Source organism: Natrix helvetica (assembly GCF_964273705.1).
Source record: "Natrix helvetica genome assembly, chromosome: 1".
NCBI lineage: Eukaryota > Metazoa > Chordata > Lepidosauria > Squamata > Natricidae > Natrix > Natrix helvetica.
This window is the reverse complement of record NC_138548.1, coordinates 323,044,819-323,068,722: the sequence shown is the minus strand read 5'-3', so window position 1 is coordinate 323,068,722 and position 23,904 is coordinate 323,044,819. Positions and strand designations below refer to the sequence as shown.

General features: G+C 39.2%; 1 protein-coding gene across 1 annotated transcript in view; it reads left to right on the top strand.

The window, feature by feature from the left end:
* Positions 1-23,904, top strand: part of LOC309388255 (contactin-4-like) — a 588,970-nt gene that overhangs the window by 367,794 nt on the left and 197,272 nt on the right. The window lies entirely within an intron of this gene.

The window sequence follows — 23,904 nt, the reverse complement described above, 5'->3', positions numbered from 1 at the left end:
CCTCTCAATTTACACAATACTTCATAAAATTACCAACAATTCAGTGACAATAATTTTGGCCTTCAGTAGGTCACTTAAAAGTTAGCTCTTTCAAATATCTTCTCTGCTATCCCAAGGTGAAATATATTATAGGAATAGGTGTAATCAACTTATAGGGGAAATGGGACACATAAGTATTTAATAAAGAAAGAAAAATATTAAAGTATTAAACTATAAATTCAGTGTTGATTTTCAATGTGGAAAATAAGAATAAAAAAAGGTTGCTTTTTAAAAAAATGCTGAATCAAGCTTAGAGGTATGGAACTGAATAGTATGTTCAGGAGATACTGTATGTCCTATAAATAGAACAATACAGATAGTGTAATGAAATGTCTTGTTTTATACTTCAAAGGGACAAATTAATGAATGCTATTTCTATTAAGTAGAACGTTGGATAGGTTCTGATTCAGAATGTTGTAGAGATTCATTATATCACATTAAACTGCAATAGATTTGTTAGTTACAAATTATATGAACACAATTGCATCTTCTTATACCATTTACAATTCAGTGTTGTGTGAACCTAGCCATTTAGTAATTTAAAAAGAATACATTTTGAGGCACCGTTTTCATAGTGTTTACATGGTCTGATCATGAATTCAAGGACCTTGCTAGAGGAGGAGGAGGAGGAGGAGGAGGAGGAGGAGGAGGAGAAGCAGCAGCAGCTAAAATACTCTTGGACTTTAGAAAACAAACAGGCACTTGTCCCATAACATCCCAGATGTAATATGTGTTGATAAGAAAGGCAAAAACTATAGCGTATAGTGGACTTTACAGTATTTGGAGGCATCAGAATAGAAGAGGAAAACCTGGAAAAAATCACAAAATACAAACACCTGCAAATAAAAGAACTATAGAGGCAAAAAAAAGCAAAATTAATACCAATAGTAATAGGTGCCTTGAGTACAATCCAAAAATTTCTGGAATATCACTTGTACACCATTGGCATTGACAAAAGCACCATCAGTCAATTTTCAAACGGAAGCTTTATACAGCAGATCAGCTTGCATCCTGCAACAAAACCAATGTCCAACATCAAACAACAACTTCTGCCTGTACCTGGCCCTCAGGATAGAATCGATAAGTAGATAAAAATGCCAACTCCAGTCTAAACATCTGGCTAACTGTGTGACCAACCATAATAATACTTCTTTTTATAGTATTTTTAAGACATAAAAATCACACAATTTAATATTTTTTTCTATATTTTATTGAAGAAATAGTTGAAAACCCTCCCACCAAATGCTCAGAAGGACTAAGGATCTTTTTCATTTTGATAACGAAAGTACACTAAAATATTTTAACCTTTTTTGCACAATTGTTTCACTGCTGGTAAATGTTTGGAGACGTTATACCCCCCTGTGCTTATATATTCCTATGCTGGAATAGTTGTCTATAATCACTATGTGATATGGTTTGTTTGTTTGTTTGTTTGTTTAATTGATTGATTGATTGATTATGTGCCATCAGGTCAGTGTTGAATTTTAGTGACAACATAGATCAATTTTCTCCATGATGATCTGTTCTAGCCTGATTCTTCTGGTCTTCTAATAGTGCACCCAACACCCCTCTAACTAAGTCTGTCTAAGTGATTTGAAGCAATTCTCATACTGTGAATCATATTAATAATTAAAAATAGAATTTCATTTTTAAATGATTTCCTTAGCTATTTATTGAAACAAATAAACATAGTTAAACAGCTCCATGTGGGGATCCTGGTTTTTTTTTCTCTAGAAAAATGAAGAAGTAATCTAAAATAGTAGCAAATCTGAGGAGGAAGATGTGAGGAGATCATCAGTATCTTCTGATTGTGTTTACATTTTGTGATCTTTGCATCCTTTCATTTTTTTTCCGCTCTACTCCCAGAGGAAGGAAGGAAGTCCTTGGGTCTAGTAATCTATTCTCCCTTCAGGGTAACAGAAAATAAAAGTTATTATGGCACCATCACCTTTGGAGTTTCAGGTTCATCTGACAGATTTACAAAAGGACACATCTTTTTCGGCTTACAAACATTCTATGAAATTTAATGAGACTGGAGGATCTGGTAATGCTTAGCCTTGAGAAAAGATGATTCAGATAGCACTTTTTAAATACCTAAGAGGATGTCATACAGAAAAGGTCAAGACCACTTCAGTTTTGTTTCGGAGCCCAGGTAATGGAATAATAGATTTAAACTGAAGGAGAACGGTTTGTGATTGGATGTTAGGATTTTTTTCCTAGCAGTATGAGCATTCAACAGTGGAACCAGTTACCATCAAACTGGCGTGTCCTTTTTACTGTCTGTGTTGAAGTTGACACTAGACAACTGTCTGTCTGAGATGCTTCAATCAGGGTTAGGACTCACTGGGCAAGATTCCCATCTATGACTCTGTGATTCTCAGTGCTTGGAAGCTATAGGACAATGATGGCTAACCTTTTTATCCTTGCATGCCAAAAGCACATGTGCACGCATGACAGCACGTGTGGGCATGCCCACACCCATAATGCAATGCCCTTCATGCTCCCCCCACCCTCTGCACATTCACGTCACCACCCTGTGCATGTGTGTGACCCCCTTGCGCTCTCCCCACCTTCTGCGCATGCACACGTGACACCCTGTGCATGCGTTCAACCCATACACATACTCGCCCCCACCCCATGTGCATGCACGTGACCCCCCCATGGCCCTTTGGGCCTCCTTGAAGCCTTTTGGCACCAAAAATGGGGCACGGGGGAGCGCTGCAGCCCTGCACTCCCCCCCCACGCATATCATGCACACGCATGATATCTGACCAAACAGCTACTCCCTAATTTTATTTTAATGAAGAAGATTGTCTTTTATAAGCAACAATATTTTAGTTTCCTACTAATGAAGTAGCAAGTGACGACTCTTATGACCAACAAAACATTTAACCAAAGTAACCAATTATTTACATGTTGATTTAAAATAGTATGAGGGAGATAAATAACTCTTTTGAAGTTTGCTCTGTTCCTTCCTCCAAAAAGAAGCAAACACAACATAACATTTTATGTTATTTAGTGGAAAAGCTAACAAGAGAAATGTCTGAAGCATTCTTTATGGACTGCATTTTGGTTTTAAAAAGCAAAGGTAAGACCTAAGTTCTCATAATGTATCCTTTCCTCACTGAGTTACAAGTTAGGTATAACCAACATTACTAAAATGAATGATGTAAATGATGTTTTGTAGAAGGCACTGGAAGTCGAAGCTGACTTCTAAAGATAAAGTTCTTCCTTGCAGAACTGCAGTTTTACAGGCTTAGCATTGAGAAAACCCATATAGGCATCCAGTACAAATTGTATAATGGAAAAGTAATGAAATTTGTGTCACAATGCAAACGTCAGCCTTTAATACTGCACCCCATTGCTAGGTACAATTACTAAAATCATGGACTTTCTGTTGTGATATCATGCTTGTACATTTTGTTATTTGCCAACCTTGGATACCTGTGATTTCCTACTGTTAGCTTGAAATAGGACACTATGACTTCCTATGGTTAGCTTGAAATAACATTGGCAGTGTTGTTTATCTTTAATAACTGTCTATGGATTTTTATTTCTATTTTTACAAAAATACTGAATTCTTTTACTGTTACTTGGAATTATCTTCACTGGCTGTTGTTAATCAACCTTGACCTACTGAAACAGTCAGGCATTGTTTCCACCATGCGTTAGTTTATCCATGAAGTGTGACAAGTCAGAGTTCGCTTTGGCTTAGAATCAGTGCTTTTGGTTATTTTGCCCTCCTAAGACTAAATAGTTCCATTTTGAAGGCAAGGCTTTCATTTGGCATATTGACATTGTACCTTTTAAACGGCTGCTGTCCCACCAGCATGACAACTGGCGTCACCACCAGCTGAAGAAAATTCTATTTTGATTGAAATGCTTTGGCAGCAACTTGTCAAGTGTTCAATCCAGATTGTTTGCTGCTGTGGTTCTCCATTGCTGGGAAACGTGACACTCTGAAGCATCTATTTAAGTTTGCAAAGAAGTCAAAATAGCTCAGCATTTTATTCCCAAAATATGTTCAGGTTACAAACTAATGTTAGTGCAAATGCTAAATTGCTGCCTCCAAATTCTTGCCATGTCCTACAATGTTAACAGATTATTATTTTTTTCCATTGCTGCTTGACATGATAGTTGCCCTTTAAAATGAAATCAAATGTTATAGTGCATTTTTCCTTTCCTCCTCCTCCTCTTCTACTTCTACTTCTTCTCCTCCTCCTCCTTCTTTTTGGAGTTTTATATTTTAATTTTGAATAAAAATAAAAAAAATTGTTATATGCAAAAAGTGAACTATGGTCCCCTATTGAGACATTAATCTGAAAGTCAAAAGGTCCAGTATTATTTGCCATGCTAAAAATTCTAATCAGAAGTACATGGAAAAAAGAAGTCCTATCTAACTTCATTGTTTTTTGTTTTTTTTACTGGGAATCCAAAATATAAAAGTATTGTTTTTAGTTGGGTTAACTACTGTATTTCAGAAATAAATCCTAGATAAGTTCTTCACACAAATGGGCTGTTTAAAACCCAGGCTACCACCAAGTCAAAATAGACTGAACATAATTTGTTTTGAATTTAGGTACTGTCCACCTTATATAGTAAGCTGATTGCTGGAACTATACATTATGAACAGAAAACTGAGTAGCAAATTTGATCGTGTAAAGAACTATGCAATTTTGATTTGCCTCTTTTCTTTGCATCATTGTCTGCATTATTATAGACCAGAGTTCCTGATGTGCATACTGACAATTGTACATATTTGTCTGAGCCTGAAAAACATACTGCCTGACAACGCATTTTACCATACTGTAACTACTTAAAACTGCATAGTGATGCTGGACTCAGTTAAGTTCATGCTAAAGCATTGTTGTTCCAAAGATGCCTTTTCAAAAGGCAACTGGACTTTGTTTTTACTTCAAGATGTTTTGCTTCTCATCCAAGAAGCTTCTTCAGTTCTTCCTTTCTTCAAAACAAAGTCCAGTTACCTTTTGAAAAAGCACCTTTGGAACAACCATGACCTGGACGATTGAGAATGTCTACAGACATGAAGTATCGTTAGCATAGTTGAAGCAAGATTTATGCTAATTTAATGTTTTAGCTGACTCTTTGAACTGGCATACAACTGTTTTCTTTGGCTTGCCCTTTTACCTGTTGTGAGAGTGAATACTCCATGTTGGTATGGCAGCACACTTTCTCTATAGCTCTATAATTGTGGACCTTATTGTAGAGGGATCATTCATCAGCTGGTAGTGTTTGTTTAGCAACATATGAGGTTAGAAATGGACTGTTTGTACGTGTCTGCCTGCATTTTTTTTTAAAGATTTCAGAAGTGGTTTGCCATTGCTTCCTTCCTCTGGCTGTGACTGGGTCACAGTCACTGAGCTGACTTTGCACCTAAAAGGGGACTAAAATTCAGTTTCCTGGGTTCTTGTCTAGTATATTTAAAGTTTGATTTTTTTTATTACAAAAGGAAGCTGTTGCTTTAAATTTATTGGCAGACTTTCCAGAATATCTTAATATATTATATTAAGAAAAGTATACGTAATACACATACATATTTTCTGGAATATTTTAATATATTATATTAAGAAAAGTATAATAATACACACACATACACCTAAATATTTAGAAACTTGAGTTACACTTGGAACTGAATGCCTAGGAAGAAGAAAATGCTGATACAAATGATAATTTAGTACTCTCAATAAAAAGATAATTGGAGAAAAAATGATTTCCTTGGATGACACATTCTTAGTTTAAAAACAGGCACACCCATGCAGAGAAGAAAATAAAGAGCCAACAATGCACTTTGCTTTAAACGCTAAGATAGTTCATCCATACATAATGGGGAAAAATTCCTGATTCAAAGACAAAGTATCACAAACTCAGTAGGACTACTGAAATGCTAGTATTGATTCATCTAATGATTTCCTTTGAAAAACTTTACTATTGTGGATGATTGACATTGGCTTCTTTATTTTATCTGATGAATGTTGTCGGTGCAAAATTTTGTTCACCACTGTTTATTGAGCTGTCATTGTTTGAGAGACTTGATTGAAAAAGCTACTGAACTTTTTGAAGTACTGTTCTCTGGAACTAGCATGTTTCAAAGGCTAATAACTGATCCAGGAACATTTTGCAAATTACAAATGCAGTTGATAAGCAAAAGGTTCACCAAAACAGTTTTTGTGGAAAACAAAAAACCCACATTGTTATGTTGCCTGGAGAGTTGGAGAAATAGATAAATGTGTTGCAAACTGACAGACTTTGCCATGAAGAGCTAAGAAAGTAACTCAGATGTTAGAAATGTAGGCACCCAATGTAGTAAATGGAACAAATTAGGAATAGAGGAAACAAAATTATTGCGAATATAAGGAAATAATAGGGCTAAATAGATTGTGAAGAAGATAGGGCAAGAATTGTGGAGTCCTAGGTGTTTTCTAAGCTTGGTTGTTTGCTTGTGGATGTTTCATAACCCAACATCATTAGTGTGCTTGGCGTTTGGTAATGAAACATCTGCAAGCAAATAACTAAGTTGAAAGAACAAGGGATTCTACACTTCAATCCTGAGCTACAGAAATACTCTTATATTAGGCGAGTGAGAAGCCTAAAAAAAGAATCAAGGACTTCCAGAAGAGAAAGGAAAGAAGGTGGCCTTCAGTAGTTAAAAGAGAATTCCCAATTGGAGAATTTGGGAAAGAGTATGAAAACTATGGCGCTGTGGAACAAGGTATCTCCAGGGGACAGCCATAAATATATAGTAGAAAGGGGGGGGACACCAGAAATTGGTGTGGAAGCAATAGACTGCCAAAGGAGGAAGAAAAAGAAGTGGATAGACAAGAAGAAGAAGTTGAAGTTTCAAAGTAAGAGAGAAACAGAAAGCTCACCCATGAATAAGAGACAACATCAGAAGAATAAGAGAGATAATACGTAAGAAAAATAAAATGTTAAATACAGTATACTGCTCAATAATAATAACTGTGAGAGGGATCGTGGAATCCTAGTGGACAAACATTTAAATATGAGCCAGCAGTGTGCAGCAGCTGCCAAAAAAGCCAACACAGTTCTAGGCTGCATCAACAGAGGGATAGAATCAAGATCACGTGAAGTGTTAATACCACTTTATAATGCCTTGGTAAGGCCACACTTGGAATACTGCATTCAGTTTTGGTCACCACGATGTAGAAAAGATGTGGAGACTCTAGAAAGAGTGCAGAGAAGAGCAACAAAGATGATTAGGGGACTGGAGACTAAAACATATGAGGAACGGTTGCAGGACCTGGGTATGTGTAGTTTAATGAAAAGAAGGACTAGGGGAGACATGATAGCAGTGTTCCAATTTCTCAGGGATTGCCATAAAGAAGAGGGAGTCAAACTATTCTCCAAGGTACCTGAGAGTAGAACAAGAAGCAATAGGTGGAAACTAATCAAGGAGAGAAGCAAATTAGAACTGAGGAGAAATTTCCTGACAGTTAGAACAATTAATCAGTGGAACAGCTTGCCTCCAGAAGTTGTGAATGCTCCAACACTGGAAGTCTTTAAGAAGATGTTGGATAGCCATTTGTCTGAAATGGTGTAGGGTTTCCTGCCTAGGCAGGGGGTTGGACTAGAAGACCTCCAAGGTCCCTTCCAACTCTACTATTGTATTGTATTGTATTAAGACTTTAAAGAGAGAAAGAGAATGACCACTATTGAGTCGGACATAAAAAGCAAAACTTTGCCAGTATAAAGCATGGAAGTTTCACTGATAAAAAGAGCCAGGGTGTGTTGGCTAAAAATAGATGGTAGAGCAGATGGGATTTTAATGGATCACAAAGGATCAGGCCGAAGATAGATGGGAGAACCTGGTCCTTGACATTGCAAGGCCAAAGAAAGGGAAAGAGTTGAATTACTTTTTTGAAGTATCTCTCTCTCTCTCTCTCTCTCTCTCTCTCTCTCTCTCTCTCTCTCTCTCTCTCTCTGTGTGTGTGTGTGTGTGTGTGTGTGTGTGTGTGATGAGTGAGTGAGTGGAGAAGGAAACTGATTTGTTAACAAGCCTCTGTAGGCACTAAAATTCATTCCACATTCCACTTGAGTTCGGTCCTACATTTGTTCTGTTTTAATTCTGTCTGAGCAGTTGTATGGTTATTGAGTCTGTGTGCAATAAAGTCTTATACTTTTCTTATTAAATTCAGGGAGGAGAGAATCTCCCAGTTAGAGTTCTCTCCTGGTGAAAAGTTTGGCAACAAGGTTGTTTGAAATGATTTGAATAGAAGCCTTGGGAATTTCTCTAGAGAACCAGTTTCTTCAATTTAGGGTGAAATACTGTATAAAAAGGGACACGGTGGCTCAGTGGCTAAGATACTGAGCTTGTTGATCAGAAAGGTCGGCAGTTCAGCAGTTCGAATACCTAGCACCGTGTAACGGTGTGAGCTCCCATTACTTGTCCTAGCTTCTTCCAACCTAGCAGTTCAAAGGCATGTAAAAATGCAAGTAGAAAAATAGGCACCACTTTGGTGGGAAGGCAGCAGTGTTCCCTGTGCCTTCACCATCTAGTCATGCTGGTCACCTGACCAGAGAGACGTCTTTGAATAGCACTGGCTCTTTGGCTTTGAAATGGCGATGAGCATTGCCCCCTAGAGTCAGGAATGACTAGCACATATGTGCTTGTAGTAAAGTAGATAACTATACCATAAATAAGACAAATGCATTACAGGTATGATCTAGCATCTGTCTGTCTGTCTGTAACTCAAGGTGGTGAATTAAGTATAATTACTCCTTCCTCTTCCTATTTTCTTCATAACAACAACCCTGTGAGGTGAGCTGAGAGAGTATGTGACTGGTACAAAGTCATGCAGGCAGGATTTTCATGCCTAAGGCAGGATTAGAACTCACAATCTTCTGTTTTTTATCATGGAGCCTTAAGCGCCTGCCCAAACTTAACAACTTATTTAATTCTTAATTCTGAAAGCCAGTCCTGACAATAAATTCCTGTTTCACAGCAACAACAACAATAAATAGTTACAAACTCAAGTTTCCATTCATCTGAAAAGGAAGGTCATCCTTGCAAATCAGCTTTAGCTAATTACTGCTGTTATAATTACTCATTTCCTTTTTCATTAGTTAATACAGACAGTTATTTCGGATAAAAAATAAATAAACGGTTAAGTGCTTTTCTCCAGGATAATGTTCTTTTCAAATAAAACCGTGCTCAGTTAATATTAAACTCAAAAGAATAATGTGTGGAAGCAGTATTGTGCAGTAAATAAGGGCACAAGTCAAATAATAACTTTTCTGAACAGAAGGCATTTATAAACTGGTGGTTTTTTTCCCAAAGAGATTGATTTATGGCATTATACATTTTTTATTGCTTGTGCCAGTAACCTCATTCTGCATCTCAATGGCCAGATATACTGAACAGTTTGACCTTTTGTGACCTACCAGCATTTGTCACTTGCCCAATTTCTATTTATCAACTGTATTTATGAATTATCCATTGGTCTCCATAGTACCTCAAAAATCATTTCTGTAAGCCCCGAGCTATGGCATCATTATGAATGCTGAGTAAAGGGCAGCTTGTGTCTAAATTCCCACAAACACATGATAATTAAAAGGCTATGATTCTTCTCCTTCCTTCTCTAGGGAGTATAATAAAATGTGACATCTCTGTCTATAAATGGAAGTGACAAACAGCCTGGAATATATATATATAACTTTCTATTATTCTACTATGCATTTTCTATTGTGGGAAAATGGGAGGGGGGATTGTAAGGAGTTACATACTATGTAGCCATAACAAAATTCTTTCTAGAAAGCCAAGGTCATCCTTTGTCTTTGTACCTCTGCACCTACTGGAATTGGATGGGTGGAACTGCCAGCATGGCAGTGGGAAATTGAACCACATGATGGACTTGTGGGTGTGGGGGCAAGATCATGAACTTTCAGCTAGGTTCAACTGGGAAGCTTTTAGATTCGGGTTTTCCCAAATGTGCCAAGATAGGTCTCTTAATAAATTGGAACTTTGAGCAATATTTTGTCTTGGACTCTGATTTATTTTTGGATGCTATTTGGAATCCTGACAAGAATCTTCTTATACTTATGCACAATGTGAACATTACTATCACCATTATTACCACTACTATTATCACTACTATTACCATTAATAACAATTTCTATTCCACCAATAAGTGAAGTCAAGACAGCTGCACTTACAAGAATAATTTTGTTTAGCTTGAGTTAATCTGAAAAACACTCTTAAATGACTCAATGTATCAAAGGTGATAAAAATAACACACTGCATTAGAAAAGAGGCTGAAAGCTAGATTTATTTCTGAAAGTCAGATCATTTCTTAAATTTGGTAAAAAGAGAATTACTTGCATTGTTGGAAAAAATGCAATTGCCTCTTGTTTCACAGAATGGTTAAAAAGAAAAAGAAAAAATCCACAATGGAAATATATTTGAAACACACATATATTTCTTTTTTTGTTTCCAAAAAAACCCCAAATAGAATAAAAAGCTGATTATATAAAGCAAGATGGGAAAAGGTGTAAAACTCTTACCTACTTGATGTGGTAGCAACAGTTTCATAAATGGGTCAAAGACATCAATTTGAGGTGAAATGGGAATTTATAATGATCAATCCTTGGACGAAGTCTTGATAGTCATAATCAAAGAATAAAAATAGCAGAACACCTTAGGACCTAGGAGCAAGAAGCAAAAAACAAGGATCAAAATAATATGACTGAAGACTTGTGTCAGGATTAAGGAAGAAATAGAGAATTGGATGTAGAAGTAAAACAGAACACAGAGAAAAAGGCCAATGAAAACATAAACAGAAGTTCTTAATGTCAGCAGTTTTAAGAGGTGTAGTCTCCAATTAGGGGACTCGAGGATAAAACTTATAAAGAACAGTTGCTGGAACTGGATATGTCTAGTCTTATGAAAAGAAAGGCTAGGGGTAACATGATAGTAGTGTTCCGATATCTCAAGGTGTTCTGTAGGGAGAACGAGGCAGACAGGAACTGAGGCAAGGCAGGTTGAAGCTAACACAACCTTTATTAACAGTATAACATGGCAAAATGTAAGGCAAACCTCGACCTGGCAAACAGCAACAATTGACAGCTGACAGCCCTTTTTACACTAGAGCTGTCAGATGCTGAACCAATAGAATGGCTGCATTCTCCCACCAGCTGGCTACTCGCATCTCAACCAATCAGGGGCCGTCAATGGCGTCATAGCCTTGAGGACTTAACACCCCTCTCCTCCCAGTTAGCACATGCATAATCAGCCAAATACGCTGGCCGGCCTCAGCTCCACCCAGATCACCTTAGTTCAGGGGCGGCGGCCAAAGGAGGAGCCGCTGGTGGAGAGTCCTGTGTAACATCAGGATACTGCGTGGCTGAGTCGGCAGGAAACTTGACCGCCGTGGGACTGACCGGATTCTCAGGTAAGCCTGGTGACAAGAACACATCGGTGGGGGCTGTTACTTGCGGCTCTGTCTGCGCTGGAGCAGCCTCTGTCGATATTAGTTTCCCAGGGCAGGATTGGGCCTGCACCTGGTGTTGGTCTGCTGCGCTGGTGGCTCGCTGTCTGAGCTGGTTGATGTGTCGGCGCCACATTCGCCCATCACTGAGCTGGACCTTATAAGAGTAGGGTCCAGTTAGTTGCGTGATTTGTCCAGGAAGCCACCTTGGTTTGGCCCCATAGTTTTGGGCATAGACTGGGTCTTCCACATTAAAGGCCCATGTGGAGTTGCCTGCGAGGGGGCTTTTCTCTTCTGCATAACTGGGGTGTAGCCAGTCCAGGGTTGTCCAGAGCCGACGACCCATAAGCTGTTCTGCGGGACTTTGCTTGGTGATTGGGCACTGGTTGTATGCTGTGCAAGGAGCTATTGGGACAGTTTGTTGTGCCAATTTCCTGGCCCCAGGCAACTCAATGCCTCCTTAGCCGACCGGACAGTTTGTTCTGCCAGGCCATTTCCGGCCGGGTGGAACGGGGCCGTCGGGGCGATCCCATGCCATGCCATGCTGGCCCAAAAACATCTGGAAGGGTGCTGACGTGAACTGGGGCCCATTGTCAGTCACCACCACATCAGGCAACCCATGGGTCGTGAATAGCCTCCCCAGCACCTATTTATGGCCTCCGAAGTGGTGGATGGCATGAGTGCCAGCTCCACCCACTTCGAGTAGGCATCTACGAGGACCAAGAAGTTCTGCCCTAAGAACGGGCTGGCGAAATCCAAATGGACTTGTGCCCATGGAGCCCGGGGCATGTCCCATTCCCTGATGGGCACAGAAGGGGGAGCCAGTCTAGATTGCTGCCACTGCTGGCAGTGGCTACCCAGTTTTCTATTTCCTGTTCAATGTTGGGCCACGACATGTAGCTTTGGCCCAAAGCCTTCATGTGCACATTGCCCAGGTGAGCAGTGTGCAGGCAACTTAAAATTGGCGACCTAAGCTTTAGGGGAGCTACCATCCTATTGCCCCATAACAGGCACCCATTAAGGACAGACAGCTCATGCTGCTGTATATAATAGGGGTGAAACTCAGGACCTACTGCCCCTGTGGCCACCCCCTGCACACCCAGTCCAAAACTTGGGCCAAAATGGGGTCTGTGACAGAGAGCCTGGCAATATCCCGGACGGATACTGGCATGGCCAACTCTTCAATTAAGAGAACCAAAACTACAGGAGCAGGGTCCAAATCAGGCAGAGGGCAGCAACTGAGGGAATCAGTGTGCCCCGAGTTTTTTCCTGGCCTATATGGTAGCTTATAATTATACGCCGCTAGAAAGACTGTCCATCTGGATATTTTTGGAGACAAAATCTGAGGAGTCTGGCGATCCCCCACCAGAAGACCCAAGAGGAGTTTATGGTTGGTCACTAAGTGAAAAAAAAATGACCATAAACGTAATCGTGAAACCGCTTTACCCCTGCTACAGCAACTAGGGCCTCCTTATCCAGCTGACTGTAATTTCTTTCAGCTGCTGAGAGCATGCATGAATAATAGGCAATTGGGGCTTCTGAGCCATTAGTTAGGATGTGACTCAGAACGGCCCCAATGCCATAAAGTGATGCATCGCACGCTAAAGTTAATGGGAGGCGATCACTGTATTGCATAAATAAGGATTTGGATGTAAGGACATCCTTAACTGCCCTAAAGGCTTGGACTTCCTTAGACCCCCAATGCCAGGGCATCTTGGAGTTCAGGAGCCTATGAAGAGGCTCTGCCAAAGACTCCTTATGGGGTAAAAAAAATGGTGTAAAAATTAAGCAGCCCCAGAAAGGCTTGCAGTTCAGCCTTAGAGGTGGACGTGGGGGCTTTCTTAATTGCTTCTACCTTGGACGGAGTAGGGTGGATGCCTTTGGAATCAACTAGATACCCCAAAAATTCTACACTGGGGACCCCTATCCTACACTTTTCTTGTTTGAGTTTCAGCCCCACTTGGCAGGAACGGGTCAGGACAGCTCTTAATTTATCGACGAGCTCAGCTTGATCCAAAGTGGATATAAGTATGTGGTCGAAATAGGGTACCACCCCTGGCAGCCCCTGGAGCATCCGCTCCATTAGCCTCTGGAAAATACCTGAGGCTACACTGACCCCAAATTGCCAGTGTTTACATTTGAAAGCTCCCCAGTGTTTGTCAATGGTTTGAGCCATGGCAGAGGCTTCATCCACCGGGAGCTGCTGGTACACTTGTGCCAAGTCTAACTTGGCAAAAAAATTCCCTGGCCCAAAGAATGGAGCAGATGTTGAACCACTGGCACTGGGTAAGGGTTGGCTTGCAACCCTTTATTAGTGGTGCATTTAAAATCCCCACAAATTCTAATACTACCATCCTGCTTAATAGGTATTACTACGGGGGGTCTCCCAGGGGGAGTGGTCTACTGCTTTGAGCACTCCTTGTGCTATTAATTTATCTAGCTCTAAATCTACTTTGGGCCGAAGAGCAAAAGGCACTCTCCTGGGTTTTAGACATATTGGCGCCACCTGGGGGTCCACGTTCAAAGAAATGGGGGTCCCATTATATTTACCAAGCTTGTTGTCAAATATATCCGCGAACTCGCTGGCCAGCACAGCGAAGGAATCTGGAACAACGGAGTGGATTATGGAGACATTGAGTCCCAATGCAGAGAACCAGTCAAGCACCATGAGGCTGGGCAGATGGCCATCTACAATGATGAGGGGAAGAGGCCCCTGGAAATTATTGATGGCTATGGTGAATGTGCTGCAACCCACAATGGGTATTGGCTGTCCTTGATAGTCTCTGAGGCGAAGTGGGCACTGTCTGAATTGAGCTTTGGTCAGGCTGGGCACTATCTGTTTGATAGTAGCCCAAGAGACCAGGGATTTGGAACAGCCAGTGTCCACTTCCATTTTGCAGGGCTCTCCCTCTATGCACACAGTCAGGTATATCTTATGGGTAGGCTTAGTCAGGGACACATGGCTGATAGCCCAATCAGGGTGCTGCTGGTCACCTGCGATGGCAGAGCAGTCTTCGCGGTGTTCGGGAAGTCTTTTTACAAATTGTCTAGGTAGGTCAGCGATTGGCATGGCCGCTTTGCAGACCTTGGCTAAATGTCCTTTCCTGCCACTCCGATGGCATATTGCAGCTTTGAACCTGCAGACTGACCTTGCATGGTTCCCACCACAACTCAGGCAACCCGCCTGAGGTAAAAAAATCAGCCTGAGTCCATTTTTTCCTGGTGGCCAGTTTGAGGCAGCTAATCTCTTCTTTCTCATCCGAGAAGTCTTCTTCGTCATCTTCTTTGTGGTGGACAGCATTAATTAACAAGGATTAGAAAAAAACTAAGAAGTAGAGGGAAGGGGAGGACAAGAAGCAATGGGTGGAAACTAATCAAGGAGAGAAGCAACTTAGAACTAAGGAAAAATTTCCTGACAGTTAAGATAATAAATCAGTGGAACAACTTGCCTCCAGAAGTTGTGAATGCTCCAACGCTGGAAGTTTTTAAGAAGATGTTGGATAGGCATTTGTCTGAAGTGGTGTAGGGTTTTCTGCCTAAGCAGGGGGTTGGACTAGAAGACTTCCAAGGTCCCTTCCAACTCTGTTATTCTATTCCAATGGATTATAAAAGAGAGAAGAAGGAAAAGATTTTTAATAGTCATTCTATCAAGAATATTGTTTGTATATTCCCTCTAACTATAGACATCTCAAAAGAGTTTACAATTGTAAATGATAATATTGCAAAATAATCGTTGTAGCCAGTGGCTTGTGAAGACCAGCATATAAAGTTTCACTGATTATTACAGAAAAGCAACAATAAAAGTAGAAGAATCCATCTCAGAATCAGAATAATGAATAAACTTTCCAGGCCCGCTCATTCATTCACTCATTCATTCATATATTTTTTGCTGAAGGCCCAATTCAGAACAGGTGTGAAAAATATGTCCAGGAGTGACCTCAAAGGCCAGTGAGAGAATATGGAAATAATATTGTTTAGAAATATATTGAAAGGCAGGAGGAGTTTTGTGGACATTTAAAAACACATTTCCTCTCTTAACTGTAACTTATATGTCCTTTGTCTACTGTACAATGTAAAATCACTTTGAATACATCACCAAGCAAAAGGAAGGATTAGAGGAGAAAAAGATAAGTTAATTGCATTTTGCCAGAAGAACCACTTTGTTGCTGCTCCTTTCATAATTTCTGTATTTTCTTTAGACTGAAGCGTTATATAAAAACACAAGTATGAACTGGATTTTCAAAATGTCTTTTATTTAGCCTGGCACAGCAGAAAATAAACTTTTTAAACTGTTAGCAAGTTTCTCTTTTTTTGCACCACCGAGTTGACTCTGGTATGGCCTTCTGCTTCTTTGGCCCCAAGAAATAAACTTAGCATTGAGAAGAAGGCAGAATCTGTTGAGCTATCATTATTGTCCTAGAGTTTCAGCTTGTTCCTCTAACTAAGAGACAACATAAGTATTTTTTTTTTCCTATTCATCATGAGTTGTAACTATAAAGATCGGTTTATCTTGATATCACGGATCATTTGATATTGAGTTGTGGACTTCCTAGAACTGTTCTGTTGTTTTCCTCATCTTGGTTACCATGCCACATGCATGTAAATAGCAATCGTTGATTGGTTGTATTATGTAGATGATCTTTATTGGGATCGTGGTGGCACAGTAGAATGCAGTACTGCCGGCTACTTTTGCTGACTGCCGGCTGCCAGCAATTTGACAGTTTGAATCTTACTAGGTTCAAGGTTGATTTAGCCTTCCATCCTTCCAAGGACGGTAAAATGAGGATCCAGATTATTGGGGACAATATGCTGACTCTGTAAACCAGTTAGAGAAGGCTGTAAAGCACTGCAAGGTGGTATAAGTTTAAGTGTTATTGCTATTGCTATAAATAATCTATTACTGCTTATTTCTAAAGAGAAAAATGCTTATTTCTAAAGACATTACAAACCATCATGACAAACTCTTTATGGAGATTCTCAATCATCCAAGTCATGATTGTCCAAAGGTGCTTTTTCAAGAGGCAACTGGACTTTCTTTGTTTTTCCTTGAAGACATTTCACTTCACATCCAAGAAGCTTCATCAGTTCGGACTGAATGGTAGAAAATGGAAGAATTTATAATGTATAAATCAGGCCTACAACAGTAGAGCAAAGCCAACTGATATAATTACAAATAAATATAGATAAGTAGGGGTCCTGTCTAATGTCTTTCTATAAGCTTACAAAAACACCTCCCCAGATGTCCAGATATAATTTTGTAGTTTAATGATGTTCTTTAACCTCCATTAAAATGTAAAACATGATAGAACTCTTCTGAAAAAGGTTTGTCCCTTGCAATAGGGTGCTGTCGTAAATCATTTGAAGGATCAAGTCCCTCAGGGCTTTTCAAAAATTGCTTGCTGCAGACTGTAAAATGAAATCAAGATTGGGGGAAATATAGTTTTTTTTTTCAAAGATTTTTTTTTTCAGTGTTGTCTAGGAAACATTTATTCAGGATTCATTCATTATTCATTCATTACACAGGCATTTTGAAGATTAAATGCAGAGAAAGACAAAGCTCATGGTAGCACAGATGGCACAGGTGAAATGTGAACAGTGAAGGAGTTGTAAAGAACATGTGAGAATGAATTGTGCTTGGAAATCTGCTGCTTTGGGAATTCCAGGAGTCCAAAACTAACACTTATTTAATAGCATAATGCCAAGAGAGACCTGTGTTGTTAGCAATGCATAACATCAGGGATTACACACCATCACTAACGTGCTTGATGGAAACAGGCAGACAAGGCAAAGTTTTAGTTTGCTGCTGAAAGCCCTTTAAAGAGTTTACAGAGGAGATTTGGGAAAAGGCAAGTTGGAGAAAAAGAAAGAAAAGAAAATTAACATCTGAAGCCTTTTGTTCTGTTACAAGGAAGTGCAAAAACAGAGAAAATTGATCTCAGCTGTACTGTCACTAGCATATCTCCCATCTCTGCCATGAAAAGAATCCCATGTGGCTTTAAAGAGTATGCACAACAAAGGGGCAAACTGTAATTTTTAGGTGATACACAATCAGTAGGTTTTTGCCTATAAAATTAATATCACTATAATATTCCGATTAGTATTCAGTCAGATTCAATTTTATTCTTCTTGATCCAGAACGTGAAGATAATATCACTGGCCTATATTGCAGTCAGAACTCCTGAGGTCAACATGTTAGGACAACAAATGGCACAGGGTACTCTTAATTAAGAACTGCTAGTGAAATTGGATAATTACTGGGCTAAATCAATTCTGAGTGCCCTCAGACAAAAGAATATTGCTTCCTGTTCATGAATTAATCTGCAGTTTTTCAACAGTCACCAAAATGTGAACTGAAAGTATGTGTTTATGTATTTATGAGACTTACATGTGGCCTACTTTATACACAACTAGCTGATAACCCGGCGTTGCCGGGTATTTATTTATAGGGGGAAAATGTCCTGACGAAATGTAATTTGTAATGTTGGATATTTCCCCTTTACCAGAGGGAGCTTCCTTGTGGAGTACTGTGAAGCCATTACCATGGTAACTCCACTGTGCTGTACAGTTGAAGTCAGTACGCAGTACGGCACAACAGGCTGCATCTTAACAGAACAGAAAATACTGTGGGGGGTGTCCTACCCCCACAGTATTTTTTCCCAGGGAATAAGTCATCTGTATACCAAGTTTAGTTGAAATTGCTCAAGTCATTCCAGCTGGAACATACACAAACACACACACACACACAGACACACCCATTATTATATATATAGATAATCCTAGGTAGCTCAATATGAGTGCCAATAAAAATATATAAATAAAACAATAGATTAAGAAGACAGCATTACATTTCCCATGATGACACCATGACATTGCTCATTTGACTAGGCCTTCATGACTTTCCAGAAAACTAGAAGTATAGAAAACCTCCAAAACCTAGGAGACTGCTCAAAGGAATAGGTCATCCATAGAGAAGACACACTTTGTAAGCCCCATCACATGACAGCTTTTTGGGAAAGGAGACAGGAAAGAAAGGAAAACCTTCTTCCCCTTCAAACTGTGTATTTCTAAATCCCTTTCACATTCAATATGTGAGTGTAGGTCACAATGTGACCTACACTCTACATTTAATTCAGGAGTATTAAATCTTTCAGATGTCCCTGTAACATTCTGTAATTTTTTATACTTTGAAGTTATTAGCCATTCTCATCAACAAAAGTTTATTCCATTATTTCTCTCAAAAATATTTCACGGGCAACTTGAAATCAGGAGGGCATTTGTGCTGTTCCATAAGTTGATTTCGAAGCTGAGCAATTGCAACTATATATATTGCCATTGAGGACCACTTTGGAATAATCACAGTAATTTTATGTGACATGTCATTATAATGCAAAAGAGAAATGTGTTTTCTGTACTCTTTTCAACTGTATTGCCATATTCCACCATATTGAAAATATATTTTTCATTTATGTAGAAAGGTGTAATCTTAAAACTTTACTTTATTGCTCAGGATATAATAAGAAAGTCTGGAAAGATCACCAGAGGCTCTCACTCTCCTCTTTTATACCAAACGTATCAAGTGGGGAAATCTTGCCTCCTCCCTCCCCCAATCGCCTCCTGTCAGTGTTTCCATAAAAGGGTTGAATTCCTTATGCAACACTATCTTCATATTTTTCTACAAGGTCACTGGCCCATATATAATAATAAAGTTCAGTATGTAAAAGTAAAAACGACAGCATCCCTAATGGTAACTATAGCAAACATGTCAAACATTCATCTCTATTAAATTGAATTTAGCTATCTTGTATGCAACATTGAGATGAGAATCAAACAGTAAATAAGTAAAGCATGTTACATCTCCTTTATTCAAGATTGTTTCCAAAATTTCAAAAAGCTGCTCTCAAAATTGAAGTTGTAGTACAAAAGGAATTGGTTGATATCAGAAGTGGTATTCAGCCGGTTCGGACCAGTTCACCTAAACCAGTAGCAGAACCGCTCCGGCTCAATGCTGTCTTATTTAGGCACATTTTTGAGTCTGGGCATATGCACAAATGGTGCACGCACGAGAAAAGTGCATGTGTGGAAGGCCAGACGCATGTGCAGAAGGGGCACGCACAAGTAACGTGCATGCGTGGAAGGCTGGACATATGTGCAGAAGGCGCACATATGTGTGTGAAGCGGGTGGGTGCATTGGGGCGAACCGGTGGTAACAAAATGTGCAACTCATCGCTGGTTGACATTCTCTACAGTTCTTGCCCCATAATTACAATAACATTCAGGGTATGGCATTCTCATATATAGTATCTTCTTTCAAATATAGCAAAAGATTGGGCATCATAATATACACTCTAATATTAAAAGTAATCTGCTGATTTGTAAAGAAAGTGCATGTACATTATCTAGTAAAATCATGAAGATTAACTCATCTGTGAAAAAAATAAACTAAGCCAATAACTGAAGTTTAAGGCCATAACTGAGTTTTGTTTTTTTCAAACCCAATTTACAGTCTTAAATTTGTACTGGAAACACATTTGGCTATTTTGTATTATAAAATTGCCCAAAGAAATTTTGATTGTAGCATTTCTGCTTAACTCATATTTATATATGGAACCAGTTGAGTGCCATATAATACGTGCTATAGTTTTGCTATATATATATTTTCAGGGATTGAAGGAATTAACTAGCCAATTTTAAACTGGGAATGGGAATGACTTGCCATTGTGTTTATATGTGCTGTTAGAGAAACATAGCCTAAATGAGATATCTTTGTCCAGTATAATAAAAGCAAAGTTGAAAATACTTGAACTATTTTGGTGTGCACAATTTGTCTACCCCTCCTCCCCAAAAAAAGTCCAACGTGATCCATGTCTCTCTTTGTAAAAATCACAACTTTAGCTTTGTGAAAGTTTAACTGAAATCACAAAATTTACCGGCATCTTAAAATTTGACAAATGAAATTAAGACTAACAGCTCTTTAACAAGGCTGCAGTAAAGTGTCATCAGCCTGTCTGGGGGTCTGCATAAAGTAAGCCACTTGAAGAAATGCTGACTATACTTTCAACCTGCACTCTACCTCTGCTATGAAACTGAATAAGGGTTTTATCTGCATGAGAGATTGCAGAGGAGAAAGATCGAACAGGGGCCTCCTTTGGTTCCAGTAACTGGCAGCAGAAAGCCTTGTATGATTTATTTATTTATTTATTTATTTATTATTAATTTATTAATTCAATTTATAGGCCGCACCCTCTCCATAAAGGGACTCGGGGCCTTTTCCAATTCCTACTGTTCCTTTTCCAATCCCATTGTCTGTTCATGCTGTGGAATCAAAGGATTCATACTAAAGGAGGAATTCTCTCCCACCTTTCTCCCTACATTTCACTTTTCACCCATAGCAAAAAAAAAAAAAAAAAAGGTAGAGAGAAAAAATAAATTGTCTTATACTTTTCTGGCAATGGAGGGTAGCATAGGTAGGTTTTAGCTGTCAGTTAGGTGATCCCACCATGGATCAGAGAATTCAGACAATAGAATTGGAGAACGGGCATGCATAGATGTAGGAAGAATTGCCAATGGCTTCAGGGAGGGGGTCTGTGACAATTCATCGCGGCCAACTCGCTGTGGGACACTAATACTAATATCAAAGAAATGGCAGAATAGAATCATAAAAAAAGGATACAAAAGGAGGGAAAGAATGAAATACGAAAGACAAAAATTAAAATATATTTATTTATTTTAAATAATTGAATTGTTAAATTGTTCTGCAGCAAGTTGTCCCATGGTGACTTGGCCATGCCAAGTTGTCCCTCAGCGAGTTGGCTGCGGCGAGTTGGCCCTGATGAGTTGGACACAGAAAGTTGTCTGTGGCAACTTTTCCCAGTCTGTCAGGGGAGGAGGGTTAGAAGACAACTCATATGTCTATAAGCTGTGGTAATGTTATTGACAGTTCATTTGCTGTCAGAAAGCAAATGGCCCTGACAATCAGTAGCCAGGGACCCATGATAGCCTTTGGAAATTGAAAAAAAATAATCTCATTTTCAAAGCATAGCAAGAAAGAGATGTCTGCCTTCATAGTGTTCTGGAAGCAGGTTGAAGATGCACACCATATTCATATCAGAGGAGAAATCAACTTACCTTTGCTACCTGTTTGGTAGCAATGTGAGCATATGTGTGTGAGCACTCGTGTGCGTGCACTCACATGAGCCACCTCCATGCATGCACAGGACCTTCCGCGCATGCGCAGAGCATCAAAAACGGACATGATGACATCCAGGGGGGGAGTGGCCCAAGCTTGCTACTGAGCGTGCCTGCAGAGGTAAGCGAACAGCAAGGAGAGGGAATCCGCTGTGCCACATGATTTAGATTAGCTAGAAAGCAGGGAATCCTGCTTTTTAGCTAATCTAAATCACGTGTCACAGCTGATCATTGGAAATACCGGTTCACCCAAACTGGTAGCATTTCACCCTGATTCATATACTTCTCTTCACTGAGGCAAACAAAATGTGTAGAAAATCCCTAAGTAAAAGATTGCCTGCTGTGCCAGAAAAAGCATCTATCCGGCATGAAACCATTTTCATGACCCATGCTTTCCCTCCCAAGACCAGAAAGCCATGCTGCTCCCCAGCCATTCCAATCATGATGGAACTTATGGGGGCTATCAGGAACCACAAAACAGAATGATCATTGCTTCTGTATTTATACTTTATATTTAACCCCAAAGAAAGGAACTTCTCAGGGGGTTATTGACAGCTCCTCCCTTTATCAACTAATATTCCCTCAAAAGTAATCAATCAAGGCACCCTGAGAATCACATTTCCATTGCCTTTGGCTATTTCTGCTTTCTTTCTTGCACTTAGTAGAAACAGACTTGGTTGTCATTGGGTGTTTTTTTTTTAAAAAATACCGACTTTCAGGACCTTGTAGGGTTTGGGGGATGACCAAATTGATTTATTTTGGTATAGCAATTGCTAATACCTTTTCTCAATTAACACAACTATATTTGGGAACAAATAAAGGTGGGTGTAAGTGTTATTCTAACTTACTTTGGATATTTGGAAATGTTACTAATGTGGTTGAAATTAACAAATCTCCCAAAACAGGTTTTCTGATATTTACTCCAACATATTCTTTTTTTCTTTTTTTTAATACATATCTAAAATGTAAACTGATGGTAGCCTGATAGTATCTCAAAAACATAGCGAGTTTAGATTTGCTTAGTAACTTAGTGGGAGATTTCCAGGAAATTATTCGGCTGTAGGATAGATACTGATAAAATATCCCAGGAGAAATCCATGGCAAACCTCATCCATATTCTTGCCAAAATAATAATTATAATAATATTTTGTAATTCTCTATACCTCCAAGTTATTAGCCATTCTGATCAACAAAATTTCTCTGCATGGATGTGCTCATAAATTTACCAGAGATCAAGCTTGTTTTGGGAGAAAGTTTACTTTATATAAGTGATTTATTTTTATTTGTTTATTTGTTGTAACATGGGATTCCGCTGAAGTTTTCAGTTAAACAAATTGCCATCACTTACAGGAAAAAAAATGGATTTAGTTCACCACATATCCAACCTTGTATTTGAACAAAGCTTTTAGGCTCAGCTAGAGTTGGGATAAAGCATTTCAAAATCCAGTTGCCCACTGGGTTCAATTTGCGCGTAATTGTTTGATTGCACTAAAACCTTGGCAAGTCTTTCTTTCCTCAGGGGTCCATTTCATTGTCAACTGTTATCACTATCACTACAAAATACGTAAGGAAAGAAGAGGTGTGTAAAATATTTCAGGTTCAGAACAAGTTGTTCTGGTTCCACTGAGTACTAGAAAAGCCATTTTGAGCTTGGAACCCTTCCATTACAGTTGAAATAATGTCAAGACATCTCCAGTGAGATTGGAAAAACCTGTTACAACCATGAAGCCACTGTTTCAGGTGTGAAATATTTTGCACATCTTTTACATAAAGTATTAAGTTGTAGACACTTAGGGTAGCTCTTTATGAACAAAGAAAAACATATGAGAGTCCTGCTTATAAAATAGCCTGTAAGTAATGTGGCTATGTATATGAAGAAAAATAATTATCAGCTTAAGTCAATTCATGTTCAATAAAAAAAATGTTTATATACTGTAAGTTAAGTTTATATAGAGTGGCACAGTGGTTAGAGTGCAGTATTGCAGGCTACTTTGCTGACTGCAGGCTCCAGGCAGTTTGAATCTCACCAGGCTCAAGGTTGACTCAGCCTTCCATCCTTCTGAAATTGGTAAAATGAGGATCCAGATTGTTGGGACAATATGCTGACTCTGTAAACTGCTTAGAGAGGGTTGTACAAGCACTATGAAGTGGTATAGAAGTCTCAGTAATATATACATAGAAGAGGGAGTCAAGTTATTCTGCAAAGCACCTCAGGGTA